This window comes from Petaurus breviceps, unplaced genomic scaffold (assembly GCF_028583685.1).
Source record: "Petaurus breviceps papuanus isolate PSGF00001 unplaced genomic scaffold, PetGlider_PUasm1.0 37, whole genome shotgun sequence".
Lineage (NCBI taxonomy): Eukaryota > Metazoa > Chordata > Mammalia > Diprotodontia > Petauridae > Petaurus > Petaurus breviceps.
Window position 1 is genome coordinate 48,084,316 of NW_027186296.1, and position 25,198 is coordinate 48,109,513.

The 25,198-nt window shown below is 35.4% G+C and overlaps 1 protein-coding gene and 1 pseudogene across 2 annotated transcripts in view; one reads left to right on the plus strand and one right to left on the minus strand.

The window, feature by feature from the left end:
* ENTREP2 (endosomal transmembrane epsin interactor 2) overlaps positions 1–25,198 on the minus strand; it is a 587,469-nt gene that overhangs the window by 409,006 nt on the left and 153,265 nt on the right. The gene's annotated exons all lie outside the window — the stretch shown is intronic.
* Positions 9,532–25,198, plus strand: part of LOC138168711 (LYR motif-containing protein 1-like) — a 98,922-nt pseudogene continuing 83,255 nt past the window's right edge.

Sequence of the window (25,198 nt, forward strand, 5' to 3'; positions counted from 1 at the left end):
ATGCAGAGTAAGCTAAGCAAAACCAGAAAAGCCAAATTCTACCATAGTATTATAGAAATGAGCAAATTTGATGATTTCTATAAACTGATGAAGGAAATGAACAGAACCAGGAGAACAATTTATACAATAACACTATAAAAACAAATAAAAGCTCTAAAAAAATAAAGGAAACAAAAGAAAATTCTAAAAACTATGATCAATACAATGGCCAATCATGAATCAATCCCAGTGAATCAACAATGAAATATGCTATCTGTTACAGAGATATGAAAGAATTAGAGTACACAGTAGGACATTCACACATGCATACATGTATATATACATATATATGTATTTGTGGAATTTGTTTTACTTGACTATGCATATTTGTTTCAAGAAACTTATTTTTCTTTTTTTAAAGCAGCAGGAGGTTGGAGGGAAAGAGAAAAGATTTCTGTTCATTTTTTTTCTTAGAGAGGTAGGGGTATTAGACATATAAAATGTACTTTTAGATGATATCACTTTTAAGTTTGCTTAGTTGTTTTATTTTGGTGCAGGAGGCCTTTCATGAAGTAGCTGTAATCCGTATATGTTTGTATGTAAAAACAAAATGTATCAATAAAATGTTAATCATTAGGATTCCTTAGGAATAAAAGAATCATAGGTGGGAGGCCGAGGCAAGGCTTCTAAGAAATCTCAGAAGATGCCATAAGCTAAATCAAGTGGTCTGGATGTGAAGCTGGTATAGGGTTTTTTGGGAATTCTCAAGGCTCAAGACAGAAGCTGGCCTCCAATCACTTCAATCTGTTTACTCCTAGCTTAGTCAGCCTAGGGATAATGTTCTGAATTCACATGGCTTAATATTTCTCGGTTATTGGGAACCTTATAAAATTATCAACAAATTAAAATGCCTTAACATACTTTCTAATGTGGTTTGGCATCTCTGGCTAGGATTAAAAACAAAGAACTTCAGCATTTTAGACATGCCTTTTCTCTGTGTGCCAATCTCAGCTACCATCTACATCTTTTTTTGGGGCAAACTACTTATTCAAGAATAAGTTATGGCTAATCACAATATTACATCCAGGGTGGGCTTTATTCAAAGGTATGAATTAAAATAGGAATTATTGATAGACTAAGAGAACAGAGAAACTTCATAGTAAATCTCTTTTTGAGCAGGAGTGAAGTAGGAAAAGAGAGTTAAAATATATCTTCAAGTCTCCTTGAGAGAAGCAGTTGACTAGGGCTCTCAGAGTTCAAAAGGGTGGAGGCAGTGACCTTTAGAACCAAGCTGCCCTCAACACCTAGACCTGAGTCCTTCTAACTGGCTTCCAACTCCTCTGCTGCTCCTCAATTCCATTCACCTCCATGCTCAATATCTTGTTCTTAGAACTCCTCTTGTCAATTACATATGCTGTCAAAACTGTAAGATTCAAATCAAAATTCTTTGATTCCTGAGACCCTGTCTCAGAGCACTACCCCCCGCCCAAAGACAGTCTCCAAACCTCTTCTAGGGTAGAAAGAAGACTATATTATCTCTTTGAAACATCTCCTACAAACTAATGCACCCAGACGCTGAACACCTCTCCTTGTTTCTAGAGTGTCATCTCAAATACAGCAGTTTACTTGAAGACTGCTTTCAAAGAAGAACTTAATATTTTGAGGTGCATGTTCTACATTTAGATAACTCTAGTCCTCAGAAAATGCTTCTTTAGGTAAAATATTTCCTGGGCTTCGACAAAAACAGGGCTGGCACAAATTGAAAAAATAAAAGGGAGTACAAAGCACAAATTTCACAGTTATTCTGCAAAACTCCCAGGGTGCTAGAGATTAATGGAGCTAGTTATAGTATAACTGCAAAGGACTTCCATAAAACATCCCCACAAGATGTCATGAAGGCTATTTTAGGAGCAATAACTGGCTGCTGATGGTATGTAGGAGCAAAGGATGTCCTAGCCCAGCAGCAGAAAAGAAGCACATGGTCAATGAGAAGGGAAATCATTGCACAAGAATTGATAGCAAAAACAGTGAATGTGAGAACTATATAATAATCAAAATTAGAACCTCTCATAAATGTTTAAGTGGGTTCTTCTTGATTCCCAAGAAGCTATAAAAAGACATTTCATATAACAGAGTAAGAGTATATTTACTCATACAATCTTCTCTGCTTTTATATATTCTTTCTACTCCCAATACTTGAAAAGAATGTCAATAAAATTTCCTCTTGCCATAACTATTTTGCTTCCATCTTTGAAAATGCAATGGCTAGAGCCAACAGAGAAAAAAAACTTCCTAAAAGGAGAAACATTTTATTACTGTAGGAAAAAATGTTTAATTTAAAAAAAATAATCAAATTCTACAACTGTCTATAGCATTACTCCTCATTGCGTGGCTTAAGGTCCCATCCCTATTATTTTGATTTTACCTAAGACCTAACCACATCTATTTTCCACTTTCTGATTTATCTGCTTTATTATATAACTCTTGGCCCTACAATTAATCTGCAACCTTCAGAGGAGATATGAGCGGTAAGCTTGAAGAATGGTCTGGTCTAAATAATAGTCTAGTCCTTCCTTTTGACCAAAGGTGATTAAACTCCCAACCTGAAATTTAAGGGAAAAAATAGAAATCCTACCCTAAGCATAAACATCACCTTTTTAGTGCCTTTCAAAGTATTTATCTATTTCTAACAACAAATGTTTTCTCACTTAAAATAATATTTCATTCAAGGTATCAAGGAATTGCTTAACAAAACTAAATAAGTAAATAAAACTAGATCAAGGCTTCAATCAGCTGTATTGCTGATTACTTTATAATCCTGGATGAGAGTATATTAGTGATGGGGAACTTGCGGCCCCAAGGCCACATGTGGCCCTCTAGGTCCATAAATGCAGCTCTTACAGAATACAAACCTTAATAAAAGGGTTTGTTCTGTAAAACCTGGACTAAGTCAAAAGGATGCACACAAGTACCTAGAAGGCCACATGTGGTCTTGAGGCCACTAGTTCCCCATTTCTGTTGTATTAAGGCTTAATGAAGTTTATGAAGACACAGAAACATAATCCTTCTCCTATGTCCAATTCTAGACTAAAAAAGTACTGTTGAGAGAGATAATGATAATTTTTGTGAGAAGATTTTACATACTACTTTATTTATGGCATTCCTGACTTAAAATATGTGGCTTATCAACTGTAGATTCTTTTCTTTCAAAAATTTCCTCTTTGTATAACAATAGAAACGACACATTTGTTGATACAGAACATTAATTCCATTAAATTCACATTAAATGTAATGAAAAGCTATCAAAGTATAATTACACAAACTAATTTATAGAACTACATCAGCTTAAAATTACTGGAACTATAACATGCACTGAACTTGTCTAACAGACAAATTGTTCCTTCATTTCTAAACTGTGCATAAAACCACACTGTTCTGGTGTTATGAATAGCATATTATTTATACAAAGTCCAACAATACAAGAAAGTGTCTTTGCTCATACTGTTCTCCCTCATCTCAGATGTTCCTTTTAGCAACATAAATATTACATTTTTCCCAGCTTAGGTCCTACCTCCTCTATGAGGTCCTGGCTAACTAACTTTATCCCTTAATGAAACTTTTCTGAATTCTGAAACTATGAAATTATTTTACCACATAATTTACCACTTGGTTTTATTTGTAACAGAGATTATAAATCTTCATCTTTATGGTTCACTGGTGCCACCAAGAAAAAGGCTCTTCTTCCCCCTTATCTTTTATTTTACATTTCAGGAAATCATCCCAAAGAACTTTGAATAGCTCTATCTATTTGTTCGGGAAGAAGCACCAGGAGTATTGAGAAACTGCTATACTGAACTAAAAAATTGCACCTAACATGAAAAATCTATTTCCACTTTAGAGGATTTCTCATTTGTGTGGTTTGTTCTCCACATACACACATAAAAAAATATAATCAGTAAATTAGGGAATCTAAGTTTCTAACATTCTCCCAAGGGTCGGTTACCAACTGGCCTTAAAAACACAAAGGTTAACAGAACTCAAATGAATCTGGTATTATGTATAGGGAAATTAAAAGGCACTTATCAGACTAGAATCTCTTCACATGTGATAATTTTATCACAGAAATTAAAGAATCAGAAGAACCTGTGAAGTTTAAAAAAGTTATTAATCATCTCTTTTCACCAGCTCAATACTAGGTACAGTGTTGGATAGAAGAAAGCAAAAATGTTCTAGAAATTCATATCACTTCAAACAAAATTGTGATATCAGCTCCCACAAACTAGTTGTACCCTAAAGTTCTATCCTGAGTCCTCTTCCATTTTTTCTCTATACTTCCTCACTTAGGGATCCTATTTACTTCCATGATTCCAATTATCATCTCTATGCAAATGATTCTCAGATATGCATCAAGTCCTGGGCTCTCTCTTTATCCATATACTAGCTATAGGACATTTTGAACTCGATGCCCCACAGACATCTCAAGCTCAGCATATTCAAAACTAAGCTCAATATCTTTCCTCCCAAATCCATCCTCTTCCATCTCCCCTTTTTTTCTCACGATAATCAACATGCTTCCAGTCCCCCAAGCTCACAACCTTGGTATTTTCCTTGACTCCTCATTCTCACTCAGTTCCAAATCTTGTCATTTCTTTTTCCACAACATTCCTTGGATATGTTCTTTTCTCTATTCACACAAGCCATAATAAAATATAATAAATAAATAATTAAAATAATAATAAAAAATAATAAAGCCAATATTCACACAAGCCATGTTCAGGATCTCATCACATTTCACCTGAATTACAGCACTAACTTCCTGATTGGCACCCAGCCTCTGCTCTCTCCTCCTCTTCAGCCAACTCCAATTAATACACAGCTGATGGGGTGGCTAGGTAGCACAGTGAATAGGGCAGCGGCCCTGGAATCAGGAGGACCTGAGTTCAAATCTGGCATCAAACACAACATACAATCACACACACAAACTAGCCATGTGACCTTGGGCAAGTCACTTAACCCCAATTGCACTGCCCCCCCCAATAAAAGCAAAAAAAATTTTAAAAATATACACAGCTGATGGTGGTTTTCTTATAGTTGGGATCTTATCATGTAGATCCTTCCCTTACTCAATAATCTCATTTCTCCCTATTGCCTCTAAGGTATATATATATAGAGAGAGAGAGATGGAAGAGTCAAGTGAAGATATTTTAGGCTCAGCAGAAATCAGGCATTATTTGTAACTATCTGGGAAGAAGCCAGGTGTCTCTTCAGACATGTCTTTTTTGATCCTCATCAGGAATATATTTTTGTGTCTTCCAAATTTCTTTCCTAAGAACTTCCCATTCTTCCCGATCTAATTTCACCAGTATACTTTTAGAATATTTTATTAAGACCAGAAAATAAAGAGAAGTAGGAAAAAGCAGTGTGGCTCAGCCCTCTTTCTCTCAGTTACTCCAACAACAAACTGAGGAAGAGTAGAAGACTGAGGAGATATTGGGACATCCAAGGAAAATGACAGTAGGTCATTTCTAGCCCAGATCAACATAGCAAAACAAGCAGAAGTCTGCAGGCCCAGGATCCAGGGTCTAGGCAAAAAGTCTTTGAAAGAAGAAAGTCTTTCATAATGGGAACCTGGGTGGAGACTCTGTACCTGTATAGCAGGATGAAGGAACAGGTTCATGAAAATAATTCTGACATGACTTTAGGCTGTATACTCTGTAAGGAGCAAAATCAAGAGCCAAATAGCAGCTATGTTTTTTCTAATACTAGAGCTAGGTCACAGACCCAGTGAATACTAAGTTTGAGGTCTACGATACCCTGGCTACAAGGGCCTGAATCTCAAGAACATACTAGACCTGAGACTGAGTATTAAACAAAGCACAAGAAAAAAAGCAAGGAAAACTCTGAACTTTGACCCTGGAGTGGGGTGTTAGATTTAGACTATTGATAATCTGCAGCCTACAACTGAATAACCAAAACAAAGAGCTTAGCCGTAATGGCAAGTAAACAAGTACTTAGACCTTGTTTCAGTTGAGGCTTGCCCATGACTATATCAGGTCTTTGTTAAGAAACAAAACTTGTGAAACCCACAGTGAGAGGGACTTGCCAAAGACAGGAACAGGAAGGACATAAGAGGTGGGTGGGACAGGGAGGAGCCAATGACCATATAAAAGCAGAAGCACAAGCTGGGAGAGAGCAGAATTGATAAGGGAATACTTGTGGTGGCTGGCACTCTGTCTGTTCTGTCTGTGATACTTTGTACAGAAGCCCTGGGACCTTACTGGAAGCCCAGAAAGAGGATTTTCTTGTTGTCTGTTTACAGAAGTCCTGGAGGAGGATTTCAGAGGTCCTGGGACTATACTGATGATTTATGTTGATTTCTCAGACCTTGTTTGTTGGTCTGTGTTGATTTCACAGGCAGATAGTGAATTGATGATGGTACTGGCAATGTGCGTGCATGTTGTCTTGGCTCTGTTAAGCTTTGTCTTCCCAGAAACAGAAATTTTGAAGGACTTAAGGTGGACCGAACACTGTGAGTTTCAATATGGAATGAGAACTGGATGAGGAACTGAGAGCTGCCTGGCTGTAAATCCAGGTGACAGTTGGGTAGATTCAGGCAAGAGCTGGACCCATGGACAAGGAACCATGGAATCTGGGAGCCAGCCTCAAGCCAAGATGAAAAGACCTCTCCTTGGGTACCTAGTGCTGACTGAGAAGATTATGATTTGCTGTGGCCTAGAGGTGAAAAACTTTGTACTTTGTATCCCTTAAGGATGATAGAGTTAAGGATTATAAGAAACTAATTTCCAATAAAGAAGAAAGAAGATTTTTTGACTGAGAGATTAATGTAATGTGACGTAGAGGGTGGGAAAACTTTAACCTTTGTACTTTGTGTCCCTTAAGGAAGACTGTTCCTTAAGGATGATTGAGATGAGGACTTACTGAATGATATCTTTTGTTTAAAACTATGTGGCCACTTTAGTGATAAGTTCTTATATCCTTGCGAATGCTGTACTTTGGTTTCTGTGAATGTTTTGCTTAGTTTTTTGTTGAATAAATAGAGAGTTCACCATACTATGTGATCAGAACCTTAAAGCTATTCAGAGAAGCAGTCTTCTGGAGAACTGCTCATGCTTGGCTTTACACTCAGATTAAGGATGAACCTATAGTTCTGTCTCTCTGAACACACAAAGCCCCCCAGCAGCTAGCACAAGCAGGAATCAACTGAAGCTGTGCTATTTATAACTAAATGCAGGTTGGGAGGTTGCAAAGCCCAGAGAGGGAGAGTAACAATCACACTGTACTGTTGATTAAACTATTTAAAGCCCACTGAAAGTTTGCAGGTACCTAGAATAATCTCTCACTGAGATTCTTAAAGGATACAACACTGAATACCCAGATAAAGCAATAGCAGCATCCTAAGGAATACAGATTGGGACCAAAAAAGTATCCAATGTTCCCTCTGTAAATACAGAGACTGGCCCTAACAGAAAAGAATTGAAGATAAAAGAATGAGTTTATAAAAAAAACACTCCCAGTATAAAGAAATATTATGGTATCAAAGATGCCCAAAACACAATTAAAAAGAAAGCAATAGCTCCAAAACATAAACAAGCAAGTCTCCAAACAAAAATATACTTGGTGACCAGGTCAACCAAAATTCTAGGAAAAAATGAAGGAAGACTTTGAAAATGGTATGTATCAAGATGAAATGAGAACGCTACAGTTGGAGTTTTTAATATATGGTTCATCGATTCCTTGAACTTTAGATAGGTTCTTGAATTTTGAGAGGAAAATAATTACTTCATTATAACTAGATACCTTGGTAATCCTATGTATTTTATTTCACATATTTAAAAATATTTTTGTTTTTTAAACAAATTTTTTTAAACAAAAATAAAAATATTTTTTAAACAAAAATATTTTTGTTTAATTGTCTGAAACACTAAAGATACAAAGGGAGGCAAAAAACAGTGCCTACTCATAAGAAGCTTAAGGTCTAAAGGGGAAATAACATGCAAATAACTACATAGAGACAAGAGTTTTACACATACACACACACACACACACACACACTGGAAATAATCAGCAGAGAGTATATTAGTATTATGGGGTATAAGGAAAGGGTTTTTGTTTAAAATGGGATTTTGGCTGACACTTTAAAGCCAGAAAGAAAAGATGAAGAGGGAGAACATTACAGGGATGAGAAAATGCCAGAGAAAATTTCCAGAATCTAAAGGTACAGTTTCTCATGCAAAAAAACAAGGAAGTCAGTATAAAGAGTATGTGGAGAAAGTAAGGTGAAATAAGACTAGAAAGATAGAAGGAGGCCAGACTATACATGAAGGACTTTTAATGCAAGAGGATTTTCTATTTGATCCTCAAGGTAATAGGGAGCCACTGGAGTGTATTAAGTCAGGGGAGGAGTAACATGGTCAGAGTTGCACTTTAAGAAGGTTAATTTAACACTTGAGTAGAGGATGGACTGGAGTGAGCAGACACTTGAATAAGGGAGGCCAACCCACAGGCTATTGAAATAGTCCAGCAATGAGAACTCATGACAAGATGGTAGCAGTAAAAAGAGAAGGGAGATGTTATGGACACAAAATCTGCACACTTTGGTAACAGACTTCATATCAAAGGCAGGGAGTTAGAAAGAAAGAAGAATCAAGGATAAGACCTAGGGAACCTGGATTCTGGGGAGGATTGTGGCACATCCAATAGTACTAGAGAATTTTGGAAGAGGGGAAAGTATTGAAGAAAAGATAATGAGTTCAGTCTTAGACATACTGAATTTAAGATGTCTACAGGATATCCAATTTGAGAAGTCTAACATCTTTTGGAGATGTGAGACTGGAGGTACCTCTTCAAAGAAATACCAAAATAACTATTGCCAGGAATATCATAGCCTAAATCCAGAGCTTCCAATTTAGAAAAAGAATACCTTGAATAGCCAGCAATAGATCAAATACCAATGAGATATGGTCAGGATCACAAAAGATTTGGCAAGTATCCTTCTAAAAGGGAGGAAAGCTTGTAATACAATATTCTGAAAGGTAAAAGAGATAGCAAAAATCAAGGATATCTTGCTTTTAAAAATGTTGAGTATAATCCTACAGGGAGAAAACAAACCTTTAATGAAATAGAGGATTTTCAAGTATCCCTGTTGAAAAGATCAGAAATTAGTAGAAACATAGATATATAAATATCAAAATGAAGAATAATGTAAAAAAGTAAAAAGTGAAGTGAACCAATACTTATTTAGCCCCCACTAAGTGCTACTGTGTTAAGCACTAACGATACAAATAAAAGCAGAACATAGTCCCTGCTGTCCTGGAGCCCAAACTCTAATGAAGAAGACAACATGGAAACAATTGTGTGTAAATGAAAACTATAAACAGGATAAATCAAAGATAAAGAATATCTTCCTAGTATTAAGGAGGATAGAGAAATGTTATTTCAAGGGATGTGGGATTTTGGCTCATAACTGAGGGAAGCCAGGGAAGCCAGAAAGAGAAGCTAAGGGAGATGAGAATTATAGGTTGAGTAACCGGAATGGACAACATAAGGATGTACACTGTAATTGGGGGAGCAGATGAGTCCCCAGAGGAATATAATGTCATCAAGGGTCATAGAGAAAGGTAAGTTAAACAAAGGACCTTGCAAAAATATGTTTTTTATTATCTCAAAAATATATTGAGGGGAAAAGGAATAGATGACAAGGAAAAGAGAAAAGACAGAAATTTCCTATTTCATAATATGTGAACAGAAAACTATACAAAGAGGAAGGTATAGAGGGAATCAACCTCATTTGAATCACTAAGAGAAAGATAGAACAAAGAGACACCGAATTTAGTAAGGAAATATTCTCAACTGAAGGAAACTGGGAGAGGAAAAAGAGAATAAAAGGGAGGTTAGATTCAAAGGAATTCATCTTTTAAAAAATCCTCCAATTTTAAGGGATAAATTTTGAGATGATAACATTAAAAGGAAAGAAATAACAGGTAAGAACCTGTCATTAGGGAATGGGAAGTATAGTGTGATTGGGGACTATGACTGGGGACAGGGTATTGGGAAAAAGGAGAGACAGGAGAGTGGAAGCTGATTGCAATCACACGTAGATCATATGCTAAGTATAGTGCTTCCCAACGGACATCTTCTTTGTAAAGTGGTGGTAGGGAATGAAAAAAGGTAAGCACAAGAAAAGAAAAAGGAAAGGAATACATAATTAGCTATCATAACTCAATGTGAACGTTATGAACTCACTCATAAAATGGAAGATTAAATATGGAAGATCAAAGCAGAATCCAGTAATATGTTGCTTGAAAGAAATACACTTGAACGATAAATATTCATATTGAACTCAAATAAGAGCTACATAAAAATACATTAGACTTCAGCTGAACTTTAAAAGGAGGGCAAAAAGCATGATCTAAGACAAGAGAATATCAAATAGATTTGGTTAAAAAAAGATAAATAATGAAAAAATATGCTTAAGGATACCATAAAAATGAATTAATGCCAATACTTAGCATATATTCCCTGAATGGAATAGTATTTAAATAAAGAAAGAGAAAGTTAAGCTTGTTACAGGGAGAAATAGGAAAAAATACAGGTGGGAAACTAAAAGCATCACTTTCAGATCTATACATATATAAAGAAAAAAAAGTAATGATGTTGACTAACTGAATAGTTTTTTTAAAACCTGGACCTATCTCTTACTGAAAGAGAATAGAAAGTTATATACATATTTCTCAGTTTCACACAGTATTTTTGCCAAAACTGAAAACTTTATGGCATAAAAAACCTCACATGCAGAAAAGTGGAATTGTATCCTTAGATAAACCTTTGCCTGACCACAATGAAATGAAAATTATATTAAATAGCCACTTAAAAAGAATAAAAAAAATAACTGGACACTAAATAACTTAATCCTAAGAACTGGGGAGTTAAAAAATTCTTAAAATTAATACATAATTCAAGCAAATAAAATGATAACAATAAGACATTATACCACAATTTTGATGAATCCCCCAAAGAATTCCTTAGGGAAAATATTTATCTCTATAAACACTTTGATGAACAAAACAGAGAAAGAATAGTTCAATAAATTGGGAATACAACTAAAAAAACCTAGAATATCAACAATTTAAAATAATTAAAAACAAAAGTATAAATTCTAAAAACCAAAGAAAAATAACATTGAAAGCAAAAATGCAGTGGATTAATAAGTAAAATATAACTTTTTGAAAAAGTCAATTAATCATTTTCTAATATTTTTTTTAAATTGAGACAAACTATGAGTATCAAGAAGGAAAATTCAGAACAAATGAAGATGAAATAAAGTAACTTATTAGAAACTATTTTCCACATCTAGATGTCAATAAAACTGACTCCTCAAATGGAAAGGATATATACTATCAAAAATACAAATTTCCCAATTAAAAAGAAATGAACTAAAGTGGACTAATTAGAGAAAAAGAAATTAAACCATAAATGAACTCCTAAAAGAAAAGCAGTAGGTGGATTTACAAGCAATGAGTTCCAATGTGGCATAAACTGTTTGCAAAAATGGGAAAATAAATGACCCTATAACATTCCACCTATGATACATATGATTTTGATAACTAAATAGGAAAAGACAAAAGAGAAATAAAATTGTAGATCCATGTCCCCTATAAATATTGACATAAAATTTTAAATAAAATATTGGCAATAAAGCTACATACAGCAACATACTGAAAAGATTATACAATATGACAAAATTGAATTTATTCTAAGAATGCAATGGTTGAATGACAGATAAACTATGAATATAATAAACCAGATAAATAAGATCAAGAGAAATTCACAAGATTATATCAAAAATGCAGAAAAATCTTCTTACAGGATACAACATGAAGTTCTTTTTTGAAATTAAAACATAAGAACAAGTGGACTTTTGATTAATGTCATTAAGTAGTACCAATCTAATTCTGAGAGCCAGAATTATGTGTAATAAAGGATAAACTTGAAGATTTTGCAATAAAATCAGTGGTAAAGGAAATGTGCCTAACATTACTATTTGATACAATTCAAGAAATATTAGTTAGAAGAAAAAAAGTTAATAAGTATAGGCAAAAAATAAAATTACCACTATTTTAATCAATGATATAATTTAAAAGAAAACAAAATTAATTGAAAGTTACTAACTTCAGCAAAGTTGTGGGATGTAAAAAACATCCACAAATATCAGCATTTTTGTACACTACAAACAAAACCCAATCTAAGATTACTACAGAATTGGGGCAGCTAGGTGGTACGGTGAATAAAGCACTAGCCCTGGAGATGGGAGGACCTGAGTTGAAATCCAGTCTCAGACACTTGACACTCACTAGCTGTGTGACCTTGGGCAAGTCACTTAACCTCAATTGCCTTTCCTTTCCCCCTCCAAAAGAAAAGATTACTATAGAATGCATAAAATTTGGGGTAATACTAATACAAAAAAATACATAGGGATGTATGACAACTATAAAACACACCATTAAAATAGACAAACAGGGGTGGCTAGGTGGCAAAGTGAATAGAGCACTGGACCTGGAGTCAGGAGGACCTCAGTTCAAACCAGCCTCAGACACTTAAAACTTACTAGCCATGTGACCTTATGCAAGTCATTTAACCCCAACTGCCCTGCCTTTCCCCCTTCAAAAAGAAAAAAAAATAGGCAAATAATTGGAGAAATATTAATTACCCATGAGTAGGCTGTAACAGCATAAAATGACAATGTTGACTAAATTTATTTATTCAGTGCTGTGCCAATTAAACTACCAAATGACTCCTTATAGATCTAGAAAAAAGACTAAATTAATTTAGAAGAACAATAATCAAGAATCTCAAGGGGAATAATTAAAAAATAGTAAAGAAAGAGTCCTAGCATTACCAGAGCTCTAACTATACTACAATAGAATCATCAAAACAATTTGTACTTGCTTAAAAAATATAAAAGTATATCAGTGGAAGAGATTGAAAGTACACAATTTATTGAAGCAAATAAATCCTGTAACCCACTACTGAAGAACCCCAAAGAATGTAGTTACTTGGTAATGACTCACTATCTGACAAAAACTGTTTGGAAAATTGGACAGCAATATCAGAGAAATTATGTTTATACAAACACTTCAAACCATAGGCCAAGTTAAGTTCCGAATGAATGCATGACTTGAAGAACACACATCATAATAAATTAAAAGAGCAGGAAGAAATTACCTTTCATAATTATGGAATGGGGAAGAATATATAACAATATATATAACCAAAAAGAGAAGATAAAGAGGATTATTGAAGATAAAGTGGGAAATTTTGATCACATAAAATAAAAAATTCCTTGCAGAAACAAAATCAATTAAGTTAGAATTATAAGGGACATAGTCAATAGTCATATAAAAAAATTGCTCCAAATAGCCAATAGAGAAATACAAATTAAAGCACCTCTGAAGTTCCACCTCACACCCATCAGATTGGCAAAGGTAACAAAAAGAGAAAATGACAATATTGGAAGGACAATGGGAAAACATTCACATTTATAAATTCATAATGGAGTTGTGAATTAATTGGTTTAGTCATTCTGGAAAACAATTTGAAACTATGTTTGAAGATTTATTAAGCTATGCATGTTCTTTGCAGAGATACTACTACTACTACAACTACTACGACGACCACTACTACTACTACTACTACAAGAAGGCATCATCCTCAAAGATTAAAGGAAGAAGAAAGGAACCTCTTCGTTATAGCAGGTCTTTTTGTGGTGTCAAAAAAAAACTGGAAAATAAGGGAGTACCCATCAAATGGGAACTTGATTAACAAATTATGGTATATGAATGCAATGAAATAATAATGTTTCAAAAGAAATGAATAAACACATAATTTCTGAGAAACCAAATGAACTACTGCAGATAGAAGTAAGACAGAATCAGGAGAAAGATTTATATTCAACAATGCAAAAACAAACAACTCTGAAAGACTTACCAATTCTGAACAATACAATGAGCCATGATACCAAATACAATGATACCAAATACAATGAACCATGATACCAAAGGACTCATGATGGAACATACTGCACATTCTTGTCAGAGAAGTGATATTGAGACAAAAAATGGGACATTTCCAAAACTTAGATTTTCCATTTCATAAAAACCTTTTCCTGAAACATTCTATAAAGTTGCTTAAAGACATCAAAACAAGATAAGCCCCATGCTATCTGAAAGACTTTAGTAAAGCCACGTGCACAAGGAATGTTTGACATGTTTTGTAGACTGGAACAAAGATTAAAAAAAACTGGAACTGGTTACACTGTCAAATGATATTATAGGTTTTGGAATAGCTGATATTTCAGTCATTATTTAAAAGAAGATGACTGAGAAACTAGTAGCCTTGTCATTTCCATTCAGTATGAAACTGAATGAAGTCATAGATAGCTTCCAATGTAGGCAGCTCCTTGTTTTTGTTCGCTATATGCATACTTATGACATAAAAAGAATGAGTTTTCATTAGTCCTTTCTCAAAACTAGAAAAACTAGAAAAATTTTGGAAAGGATAAAAATTTTTTTTAGGTTTTTGTTATTACTATACTTGTCAAATAAAATTCTAACTAGAAAGAAAAGCTTCATATTCTTCACATAGATGAAGCTGGTCAAGTCATTAGGGGTAATTAAACATCTTTTTATTGTACTCTTAAAACCAATGGTTCTTAATTTTTCAAGTATGAGGGCCCATAGTCTATTATAGCCCTGTTACTTATTATACTTGTATTATAAGTATCTGTTTAACAAAAGATAGGTCAGAAAAGATTTTGTAATACATTAATTCTTTTATATTAATTTCCATTTCTCTCATCAGAATAGAAGCTACCGATATAAATCAATCAACAAATATTTGTCAAATATCTACTATGTGCCAAGAACTAAGCTAGGCATTGGATATGACAGTATAAAGAATGAAAAAACCCCTACTCACAATGAGCTTGCATTCATTCTAATGAGGGAAACAATAAGCACAATAAAAATGTATGCAACATAAAGTATATACAAATATGAACAACACACACAAAATAACTAAGGAAGCATGAGGAGTCAAGGATAAGGCCAAGTGTATGTATCTGAGATACTAGAAGAATGGTGATGCTTTTGATAGCAATTAGAATTTTTGAAAGACGAAAGAATTTAAAGGGAAAGTTAAAGGGTTCCATTTTTTATTTGTTAGGTTTATGATATCTTTAGGATATTTGGTTTGAAATGTCCACAGTGTAATGTGATTTGGGACTAAAACTCAGAGGGAGACATAATCTGGATTAGTAGATCTAGGAGTCATCTGTATAGAGGTGATAATTAAACCCAAGTGAACACTGATGTGGTTACCATGGGAAAGAGTAGAGACCGAAGAAAAAAGGCTCATGGAAGAATCTTAGGGAAAATGAAGTTACAGGGTATTATATGGAAGATGAGCTAGCAAAAGAGACTGAAAAGTATCAAATAAATAGGTAGGAACAGAACCAGTTAAGAGCAATAGCACTAAAACCCAAAGAGGAGACTATATAGAAAGAGTGTTCTCTGCCATCAAATATAGCAGACAGATATAGGATTAAGGAGAAAATATTTTGCAATAAAGAGATCACTGCAGAAGAATGTTTCAGCTAAGTGGTCAAAAGCAAGATTGTAAAGTCTTGAAGAGAGAGAGAAGTGGAAATGGTTAAGTGTATACAATTCCTTCAAAGCACTTCCCTGAGAAAGGGAAGAGATATATAGAATAAAAGTTTTGAGGTAGGCTCTATTGAAGGTTTTATAAAGATAAGGGAGACTTAGGCATATTTTAATGATGTGATGAAGGATTCAGTCAGTTGATACAGAGGGATTGAATATTTAATAGAAATGGGGGGTGACTGAGGATGCAATCTGCTAGAGAAGATGAGAGGGGATCAAGGGTACATGTAAAGAGGCTCATTTGGTAATGAACAAACTCAATTGACAGAAGAGATAAGAAAATGCAGCTCCCACCCCCACTTCTTTACAAAGGTAGAGACCTATGGATGTGAGATATTTCATACACCATCAGTAGCATCTGATGTTTTGTTTGGATTTCCCAAACTGATTTTTTTCTATGTACTACAAAGTACTACACAATATACAAAATACTATGCAAAGTATAGATGGCCAATGTAAAGGCAAGCAAAGTAGGATTCTTTGTTGTTTTTCTGGATTGACTTTCAGCCAATCAAATGCCTTTGATTGAGTCTTCCTTTTGATTGAATCAAGAGTCTTTGATTGGAAGCAGTATATATTGTATTGCTTGGAGGAAGAGGACAGAGCAGATAGAGAAGCAGAGCTGACAGAGAGAGAGAGAAGTGAGTGTGTGAGAAGCCTAGGGGAACTTGCTTATGGGGAGTCCTAACAGAGAGAATGTTTGTGATGTCAGCACTCTGTCTGTTGGTCTGTGTTAATTCCTCATACAGAAGCCCTGTGTGTTGATCTGTTTGTTGGGCTTTATGAGTGAATTGAGCTGAAAAGTGGAGATCCGACCACAGGAAGGAGGCTTAGCTCAAGCTCCTTTTAATAGCTAGTAAAGTGAATTGAGAAGATGGTTTAGGTGATGTGCATAAATATTTTTGTAGCCCTGTTAAACTTTGTTTTCCTAGAAACAGAAGCTATAGGCAGGAGCCCCTGGTGCTTGCTATTAGGCAAGAGCTTGGAGTGGAGCAGTTTCTCTGAGCTGAGACACGGAGCAGGAGCAGAGAGCTGCCTACATGTGAATCCAGGCGAGATTCAGGAGTGGTCAGCCCACAAAGGAAGAGCCATGGGGTTTGGAAGTCAGCCTTGAGTCAAGATGAGAGAGGATTTTACTTGGACACTGTGTATTGATTGAGGAGATTGTAACTTACTGTGACCTAAGGGTAGATGGTGTTTGCATTTTCTGCTACCCCTTAAGGAGGTGTTGTGCTATGGAAGACCTTAACCTGGGACACCCTGATTTTCTGGATGCAATGATCTATACTGTGCAATGTGTTGTGCTAGGGAAGACCCTAGCCTAGGACCCCCTAATTGTGTAAACATGTATTTTAGGGAATGTTACTGAATGCAATGATATATCTATGTGCTATATCACATACTGTTATTTCATATGTATATATTTATATGCATACATACATATATGTATGATATGTTTTGCTTAAGGATGTTGCTATGAATGTTATGCTTTATTGAACAATGTTTAATTCATTGCTGAACAAATAGAGAGTTCATTATAATATGTGATTAGACCCTTAAAATTATTCACATCAGTAGTCTTCAGGTATGCTGATGTGGTTGGTGTTACAGTCTGACAGAGGAACAGAGGTATATATTTGGAAATGAATGTGATGTAAAAACAATAGGTGGCAACTAAAAATAAGAAAAATATTTTATTTTATTAGCTTCCATCCAGTAGACACTTTTATATTCTTACCCTGTCACTTGATCTGTCAGTTATCCTTACAGCTTTCATGACATCAACAAATTTGATAAGCCATAACTTTTCCAAGTCATCAACAAAAATATTAAACATCACAGGGTCAAGCAGAGATCCTTCAGGCCCTACACTAAAAACTTCTTTCCAAGCTGACCTCAAAACATTCATAGCTTCTTTTGAGTCTTGACATTGAAGTAGCTCAAAATTCTTCCAAAGACATCTTATTCTAGCCCACATCTTTCAATCCTGTCTGCTGGAATAGCAATAACAACTTAATTTCAGTAAAATCTAGGTAAACTACCCACAAAATTATCCTGATCTACAAGTATAGTACTCCTATAAAAAAGAGAAATTACTCTAGAAAAAAATATCAAATGGCCATAGAATAAAACATCAAAGTCTCACAATATCATTAAAAACATGTATCCTATACCTGGGAAGTTAAAAGCCCTGTGGCTATATAATGATTGTTGACTCATGAGCCCTTCCCTAGTAGACTTTTGGAGCAACTGACCTCTTAAATAATCAAATTTACATGTTTCTAGTTAAAATATAATTGCCACACTGGTATTTTATATTAATTTTTATAAAGGCATACAAAACAATATTTGAGGTAAGCCTATGTTTTCCTTGAAGCATTTTTAAAAATCAAACTGAAGGGGACAGAAAGCCAGATGTCTGAACAATTACAGATATGCTCACAGAAGCATATCTATAATTGCAGAATTTACAACAAATGTCCATCTTTCATGTTTTACTGAAAACAAGCATAGCCACTTAAATGCTATTTACATTCTTTTAATCATAAAGATTTGACAGATTTTATAACTATAGTTCTTTTTCTGCTATTATGGCAAGATGAAAGTTAATACCAAGGAAGCATCAAGAAAAACCATCACATTTAAAAGCCAAAAAGTAAAGAAATACAATTGTCAGTCGAAATATTATTAAATAAGTTTTTAAAATATTCAAATAGCACACAAATTGTAGTAAAGAACATCCAATATTTGATTCATATCAAAATTTGGTTCATATAAATATTTTAATACTCAGTAAATATGTATTAAGCAACTACTATGTGTCAGGCACAGTGCTAAGTGCAATACTATTTCAAATGCTCACTTACACCAAGACAATGAATATATGCCTAGAAATGAAGCTTGAAGAAGAATTTAATTCTATCTCTTTTTGTCATCTCCACAACAGATTCATAATCTCATTGATGGAGATACTCCTCCCATGGTGCATTCCAAGCCCTTCCCATAAATCCTGCATAGAAAATTTAAGCAGTGTATTTCCTCTAGGTCTTTAACAATTTTGCATGTGCAAATCAAGACATTACCCTCATGATGCCATTGGTCCTCTTCAAGAACAAAACACAAACAACAGCAAGAACAACTACAGAGCTGTTAATTCCCAAGAAAGTCCCATATATACAAGAATACTTGCAGCAACAGTGAAAATAAAGTGGGTGTCCATTTATTAAGGAATATCTTAAAAATCATAGTATATGAATACCATGGAATATTACACCATAGGAAAAACAGATATGAGGAATCCAAAGAAACATGGGTGGATTTATAATAATGCAGAGTGAAGAATGTAGAACCAGAAAAATAATATACACATAAGGAGACTGAGGTTTTTCTCTGGCAAAAAAAAAAACACCACCAAAGCAATGCTGTTTTATGGTTGACAGGAATTCATAATAAACGGAGGAATGTGGATGGGCTAGGTGGGTAGAGAGCACTGATTCTCTTTCCCTAGCTTACCATTTGTTCTAACTCAAATTCCCTTGAATGATAAGTCAGAGAGGATTTCAGAAGTCTAGTTTTAAATTAGACAGCCATTTGTTGTAGAGGACAGTAATGTTGGCATAGAGAAAGGAAAAAAGAAAATTTATTCTTAAGCCAAAGAGCACTCTCACTGACTATTGTTATCTGGGTGTCATAACTTAAACTAAAGAACCATCAGCTTGTCCTCTATAAGGGAGAGGGTCTAAACATTATTCCTAGCAGACTGGAGCTGAAAAGGCAGGAAGGTGGCCCTGAAGACCTGAGTCCAAATGCTAGTAGTAAAGAATAACACTCAGTTGAGATCATATATTTTCCAGTCACCATCTGGTACTACTGTTTTAACACTAAAGTGCTACATTCAGCAACTACCATAAAAGTACTGGGGACCAGAGAAACAAAGCACTCAGTGGAGATGTCATAACTAGGGAGGACAGGCACAACGAAAGCAACATGATATCACTAAGAATTATAAAAGAGCCTACCACATCAGAGGCATCCATTACCCCAGCAAGCATATACTGTGGCCAGATATGTTCCTTATGCGTATTCCCCTGTCACGCATTCCTAACTTTCCAATTACTACTGAGGACAACAATATTCTCTAAGTCACCCAGGCTTTCAAATAAGTCAAATAAGTGTCATTCTATGTTTACTCTCACACCCTCTTCTCCAATCTGCTGCTTCATCCTGGAGATCCTACCTTAACACCACCTCATATATTCACCTTATCCCCTTTGATACTGCCAACACCCTAGTACAAGCCCTCTTTCTGCTCAGACTATTTCAACAGCTAGTGGGTCAGCCTATCATGAACCTCATTCTCACTCCAGTCCATCATCCATTCAGCTGTCAAAAAGATCTTCCTAAATATAAATATGACCATGTCTCATATAAACATTCCAATTCAATAAAATCCCATAGCTCCCTATCACCTCCAGGATCAAACATAAAATCCTTTTTTGACACTGAGAGCCTTTAAAATTCTTGTCCATTTCTACCTTGCTAGTCTTCTTACATTTTATTCCCCTCCACATAATCTTGGATCCAACAACATTGACCTCTTTACTTTGGAAATTTTCACTGACTGTCCTCCAGACCTGAAATTTTCTCCCTCCCCACTTCTGCCTCTTAGTTTCCTTTGCTTCCTTCAAGTTTCTGCTATAATAAAGACTCATGATGAGGAAAGATGTCTACATTCAAAGAAAGAACTAGAAAGAACAGAGTTCAGATGCAGATTGATGCAAACTACCTGCTCTCTTTCTTTTTCTTGTGTGGTTTTGTTTCCTCTTTCCCACTGTTCATTCCATCCAATACAATCCATCTTTATAACCTGACTAATGTCTAATGTGAAAGTATTTGCTGATCCTATACTTGATTGCATGCCGCCATGGCTTGGGGCGGGGGGGTGCAGGAGAGGGAAGGGGAGAAAATTTGAAACTCAAGGGATTGTGGGACTGAATCTTGTAAACTAAAAGTAAACAAACAAATTAATAAAGACAAAAAAATTGACAAATAAATTATTCAGAGGTGATATTTGAAAAAAAAAATTCCACCTTCTGCAAGAAGCCTTTCCTTATACCCCTGAAAGTTCATGCCTTCCCTGAGATTATCTGAAATTTAACCTGTATATATCTTGTTTGTGCATAATTATTTGCATATTGTCTTCTTCATTAGAGGCTGAGTCCCTTGAGAACAGAACCTTTCTTGATTTTTTTGTATCTGCAAATAGTAAGCACCATGCCTGGAACATAGGCCCTTCATAAACGCTTGTTGTCTTGTACATATTCAGTCTCCTTACTGACAGTATATGCATTTGTGGGAGAGTATGTCTTAAGTTTATGGGGAGAAAGTTGTATTTTAACTTTTCTTGCTCTAATGCTTTGATTTGAACTATGTCCTCTAGCTGACTAGAGAATAAGTAAGCTCATTCCTAGGGGCTAGAAAGCTATGATTTTAAGTGAATGTGGACAACCCACAGAATACCTTGAACCTGGAGCAAACTATGCAAGTAAGAAGGTATTCTAGATGCTATATACACAATGACTTCAATTTTGTAAATGATAACAACACTAAATGAATCAGAATTGGGATTAAATCCAAAAACTATTCTTGTTTCCAAATGGCAGGTAATGAAATACACTACTCTCCTCTCAATCTGACTCTGGAGTAAAATGGCACCTGTGCTCCCAGGAGGGACACTTGGATCAGTATGGCTTGACTGTTTTGTTTTCTTATAAGAGAGGTTCTGAGAAGTAGCATAGTATTGTGTATAAAGAGTAGGTATAGGAATCATGGAAATCTGGGTTCAAGTTTGACTCTGATACATACTGGCTGTCACCCTTGATAATTTGTTTTAACCTCTCAGGGCCCCCAGGTAACTCATCAATTGGAGAAAAGTGACCTGTCTGCATTAGTAGAGGATGGTTTCTCTTTAGAATCTCCCTTTAGCAATGAAATCACAGATCAGTACCAAAGGGAGATCAGTCTCTATTCTTGCTATATCTTATCTATAAACTGCCTCTTTATTCATTCTTTCTCTCTTTCTAATCCTTAAACCTCTCCTTTTCTATTGACTCCTTCCCCGTTACTCAAAAAAAAAACCCCTTTACTAATCAGAAGTAAACAACGGTTCTCCCTCATGTAGTCTAACTCCTCAAAGAAGTCCTCTAAGTTTGCCTCATCCTTTTACTTTTCAGTCTTCATCAATATCATTTATAACCTTACTACTTAACTAAAACTCCAACATCAATATCGTAACTGCAGTCTTCATCTGCCTTCAACTTCACCTCTCTACTAACCTACAATATAACTTTTAACACTGTTAATCATCCTCTTTTTTGGAGATTCTCATTTCCCTGGGTCTTCAAGACAGCTCTTATGATGCTTCACTCTTACCTGTCAGTGTTCTTTTTCAATAGCTTTTAGTGAATCTTCAGTCATCTCCCACCCCTTAACTATAGGCGTGTTCCACAGCTCTTTCCTGAGCTCTCTACTCCTATGACTTGGTGAATCTACTCCCCCATAGATTTAATTATCATCTCAAGTATCTAGAACCTCTCATAAGAAAAATGAAATCCCCCCCCTCAAAAGTCAAAATTTCAAGGAAAAGAAAACTTTCCCAGTGGATGAGATGGGGGTAAGGGGGGGAAATTTCACTTTCATTTCCCACCCCCACCCCATATGAAGGATGTCCTCAAGTAAATTGAGCCAGAGGAGGAGGATGTAGGCAAGTTGCCACTGGTAACATGGGACAGACTCTGAACAACCAAAAATTGTCTGTACTGAGAGGACTGGCTTGTTGGATCTGAACCAGGACCATGCCTCCCCTCCTGAACCCTAGACCTCAGGAGAACTTAGGTTCCACCAGCATTGGCATTTGCTGAGCAAACTGTCAGAAAGACAATGAAACTACCCCTCCAACTAGAACCTTCTCCTCCTGATCCTGTCACTGGCTGTACCTGCGGCCATACTTTCAACCCGGTCTCAGCACCAAACCTCTTTCCTCACAGAATGCTATGATTTATCAGTTATTAAACATCTGCTGTTCAGCTATTACAGTCATGTCTGACTTTTTGCAACCCCATCTGGGCTTTGCTTAGCACAAATACTGGAGTTGTTTGCCATTTCCTCCTCTAGCTCATTTTATAGTTGAGGAAACAGAGGCAAAGAAGATTAAGTGACTTGCTCAGGGTCACACAGCTATTAAGTGCCTGAATCCAGATTTGAACTCAGGTCTTCCTGATTCCAGGTCCCACTTTATCCACTGTACCACCTAGTTGTTCCTCTTAATATCACACCCTGGGAAAATTTCTCCTATTGACCAATTTCCTGTTGGGGAGCAAAAAGCCTATTACTATTCTAAATTTCTAGCATAATGCATCTTATACCATCAGCATTATTAAAATGAGCAATTTTGAGGACTTCTATACTGATGAATAATGAAATTAGTAGAACCAGAAAAACAATTTACACAATAACAACACTGTAGAAAGGGAATAAGCATGTGTGTGCACGTGCGTGTGTGTGTGTGTGTGTGTGTGTGTGCAGAGAGAGAGAGAGAGAGAGAGAGAGAGAGAGAGAGAGAGAGAGAGAGGGAGGAAGAGAGATAGAACACAAGCTATGTTCAAAATACTGTTATTTTCTCCATTTGACAATTGAGAAAACTGAGGCAAGCAGAGACTTGTCCAGGGTCACAAGTCTAGTATCTGAGGCCACATTTGAACTCAAGTCTCCTTAACAAGTATAGCACCCTATCCACTGTACTATACAGTTATCTAAAAATAAAAGAAAACAAAACAAAAATACAGCAAGAACCATGATCAATACCCTTATGATTCCAGAGGACTAGTGATGAAATTATCAATTTATGTATAGCATTAGATCTATAATGGATGTTATACATTAGAGAAAGGTGGTAGATTGAGAGTACAGAAATAGTTGTATATATTTTTGTATAAAGCCACCAGGGGAATTTGTTTTGCTTAACTAACCTAATGAGCACTATACCAAAGCTTGGTCTCTCATTTACACCTGTGGGTTTAAAACTAATCTAACACTAATTGCCATGGAAACAGGAGTAGAGAAATGTAAAAGTCCCCTGATGCTTCATGTGAACAGGAAAGTCCAATCACTTGAAAATCCATGCTGCCAGAATGCTTTGAAATAAAATAACAATTATTACATATATGTCCTTCCTTCTATATATGTATTTGCAGCCTGTGCCTTTCAGGTTCAAGAAGATACTTTTGTCACATCTGTACTTGATTTATGCCTGTATCCTAGAGCTACTGTAAACCTAGAAGACATCCTAGAAGTACAGTATTTCCATAACACGAATTGTTTATACAAAAATATATGTTTCTTATCCAATTTGTGGTTTTAGAACATGTACAGTATAATTCACTATATTATAGAGTTCATAAAAGAACATGTTTGTTTGTTTTTTTCTCAGAACTGCAGGGAGGGGAGAATTTTTCCTTAAAATAAGGCTGTATAATATTTTCCTGCTGAATGTCACTTACACATTTAGTATTCAACAACAATGTGAAAGATGCAGAACATTTATTCTCTGTGACAGCTAATGTTAAATGATGAAAAATAAATTCAGTGGACTGTGACTCTACTAACACTCTACTGACAATCTCTACTTGGTCTTAGAAAAATCATATAGATAGTTATATCCAAATGTATCTTAATTCTTATCTCAAATGTAAGCCTTCTACTATCACTCATGCCTTTTGGTAACTAGGTTGCATTATTATAGCAAAAGACTAATTAGTGAAAATTTTAAAAGTAGGGGTGGCTAGGTGGCACAGTAAATAGAGCACCAGCCCCAGAGTCAGGAGGAACTGAGTTCAAATCTGGCCTCAGACACTTAACACTTACTAGCCATGTGAGCAAGTCGCTTAACCCCAATTGCCCTCCAAAAAGCAACAAAAAAAATTCTAAAAGTACATCTTGATAACTTGGCTGCCAAGTTATGTAGACATGAACAGTACCTCAATCCAGTATTCTCCAATGTACAAATTAGCACTTTGTTTTAGAATGAAATTTAAAGCTAGTACTTTCTAATATAAAATTATATAGCTCCCTCCTTTACATATATGCTAATCAAAAAGGTACAAATAATGATTTATACTTTTAGTTGTTGATTTCAGTCTCCTCATCAGTCATTTTTATCATATCAAGAATCATAAAGACATGATCAAATGGACGACTTCAGTTATACGCTCTTTCCTGTCCTCTTTCTTCAGGTTCCTTCTGGATAATTGAAAATTAGCAATAATAAGGTGTGCCTTGGTTAGCTTTAAAACTACCCCCATCTCCTTACCCACTAGAATTAACCTAAATGAAAACAGTCTGGAGTTAATTTCCAAACTCAAGTTATAGAAAATTGGATTACTATAAACACTATGTTTCCCATAAAAGGACATTCTTAGTCTCTA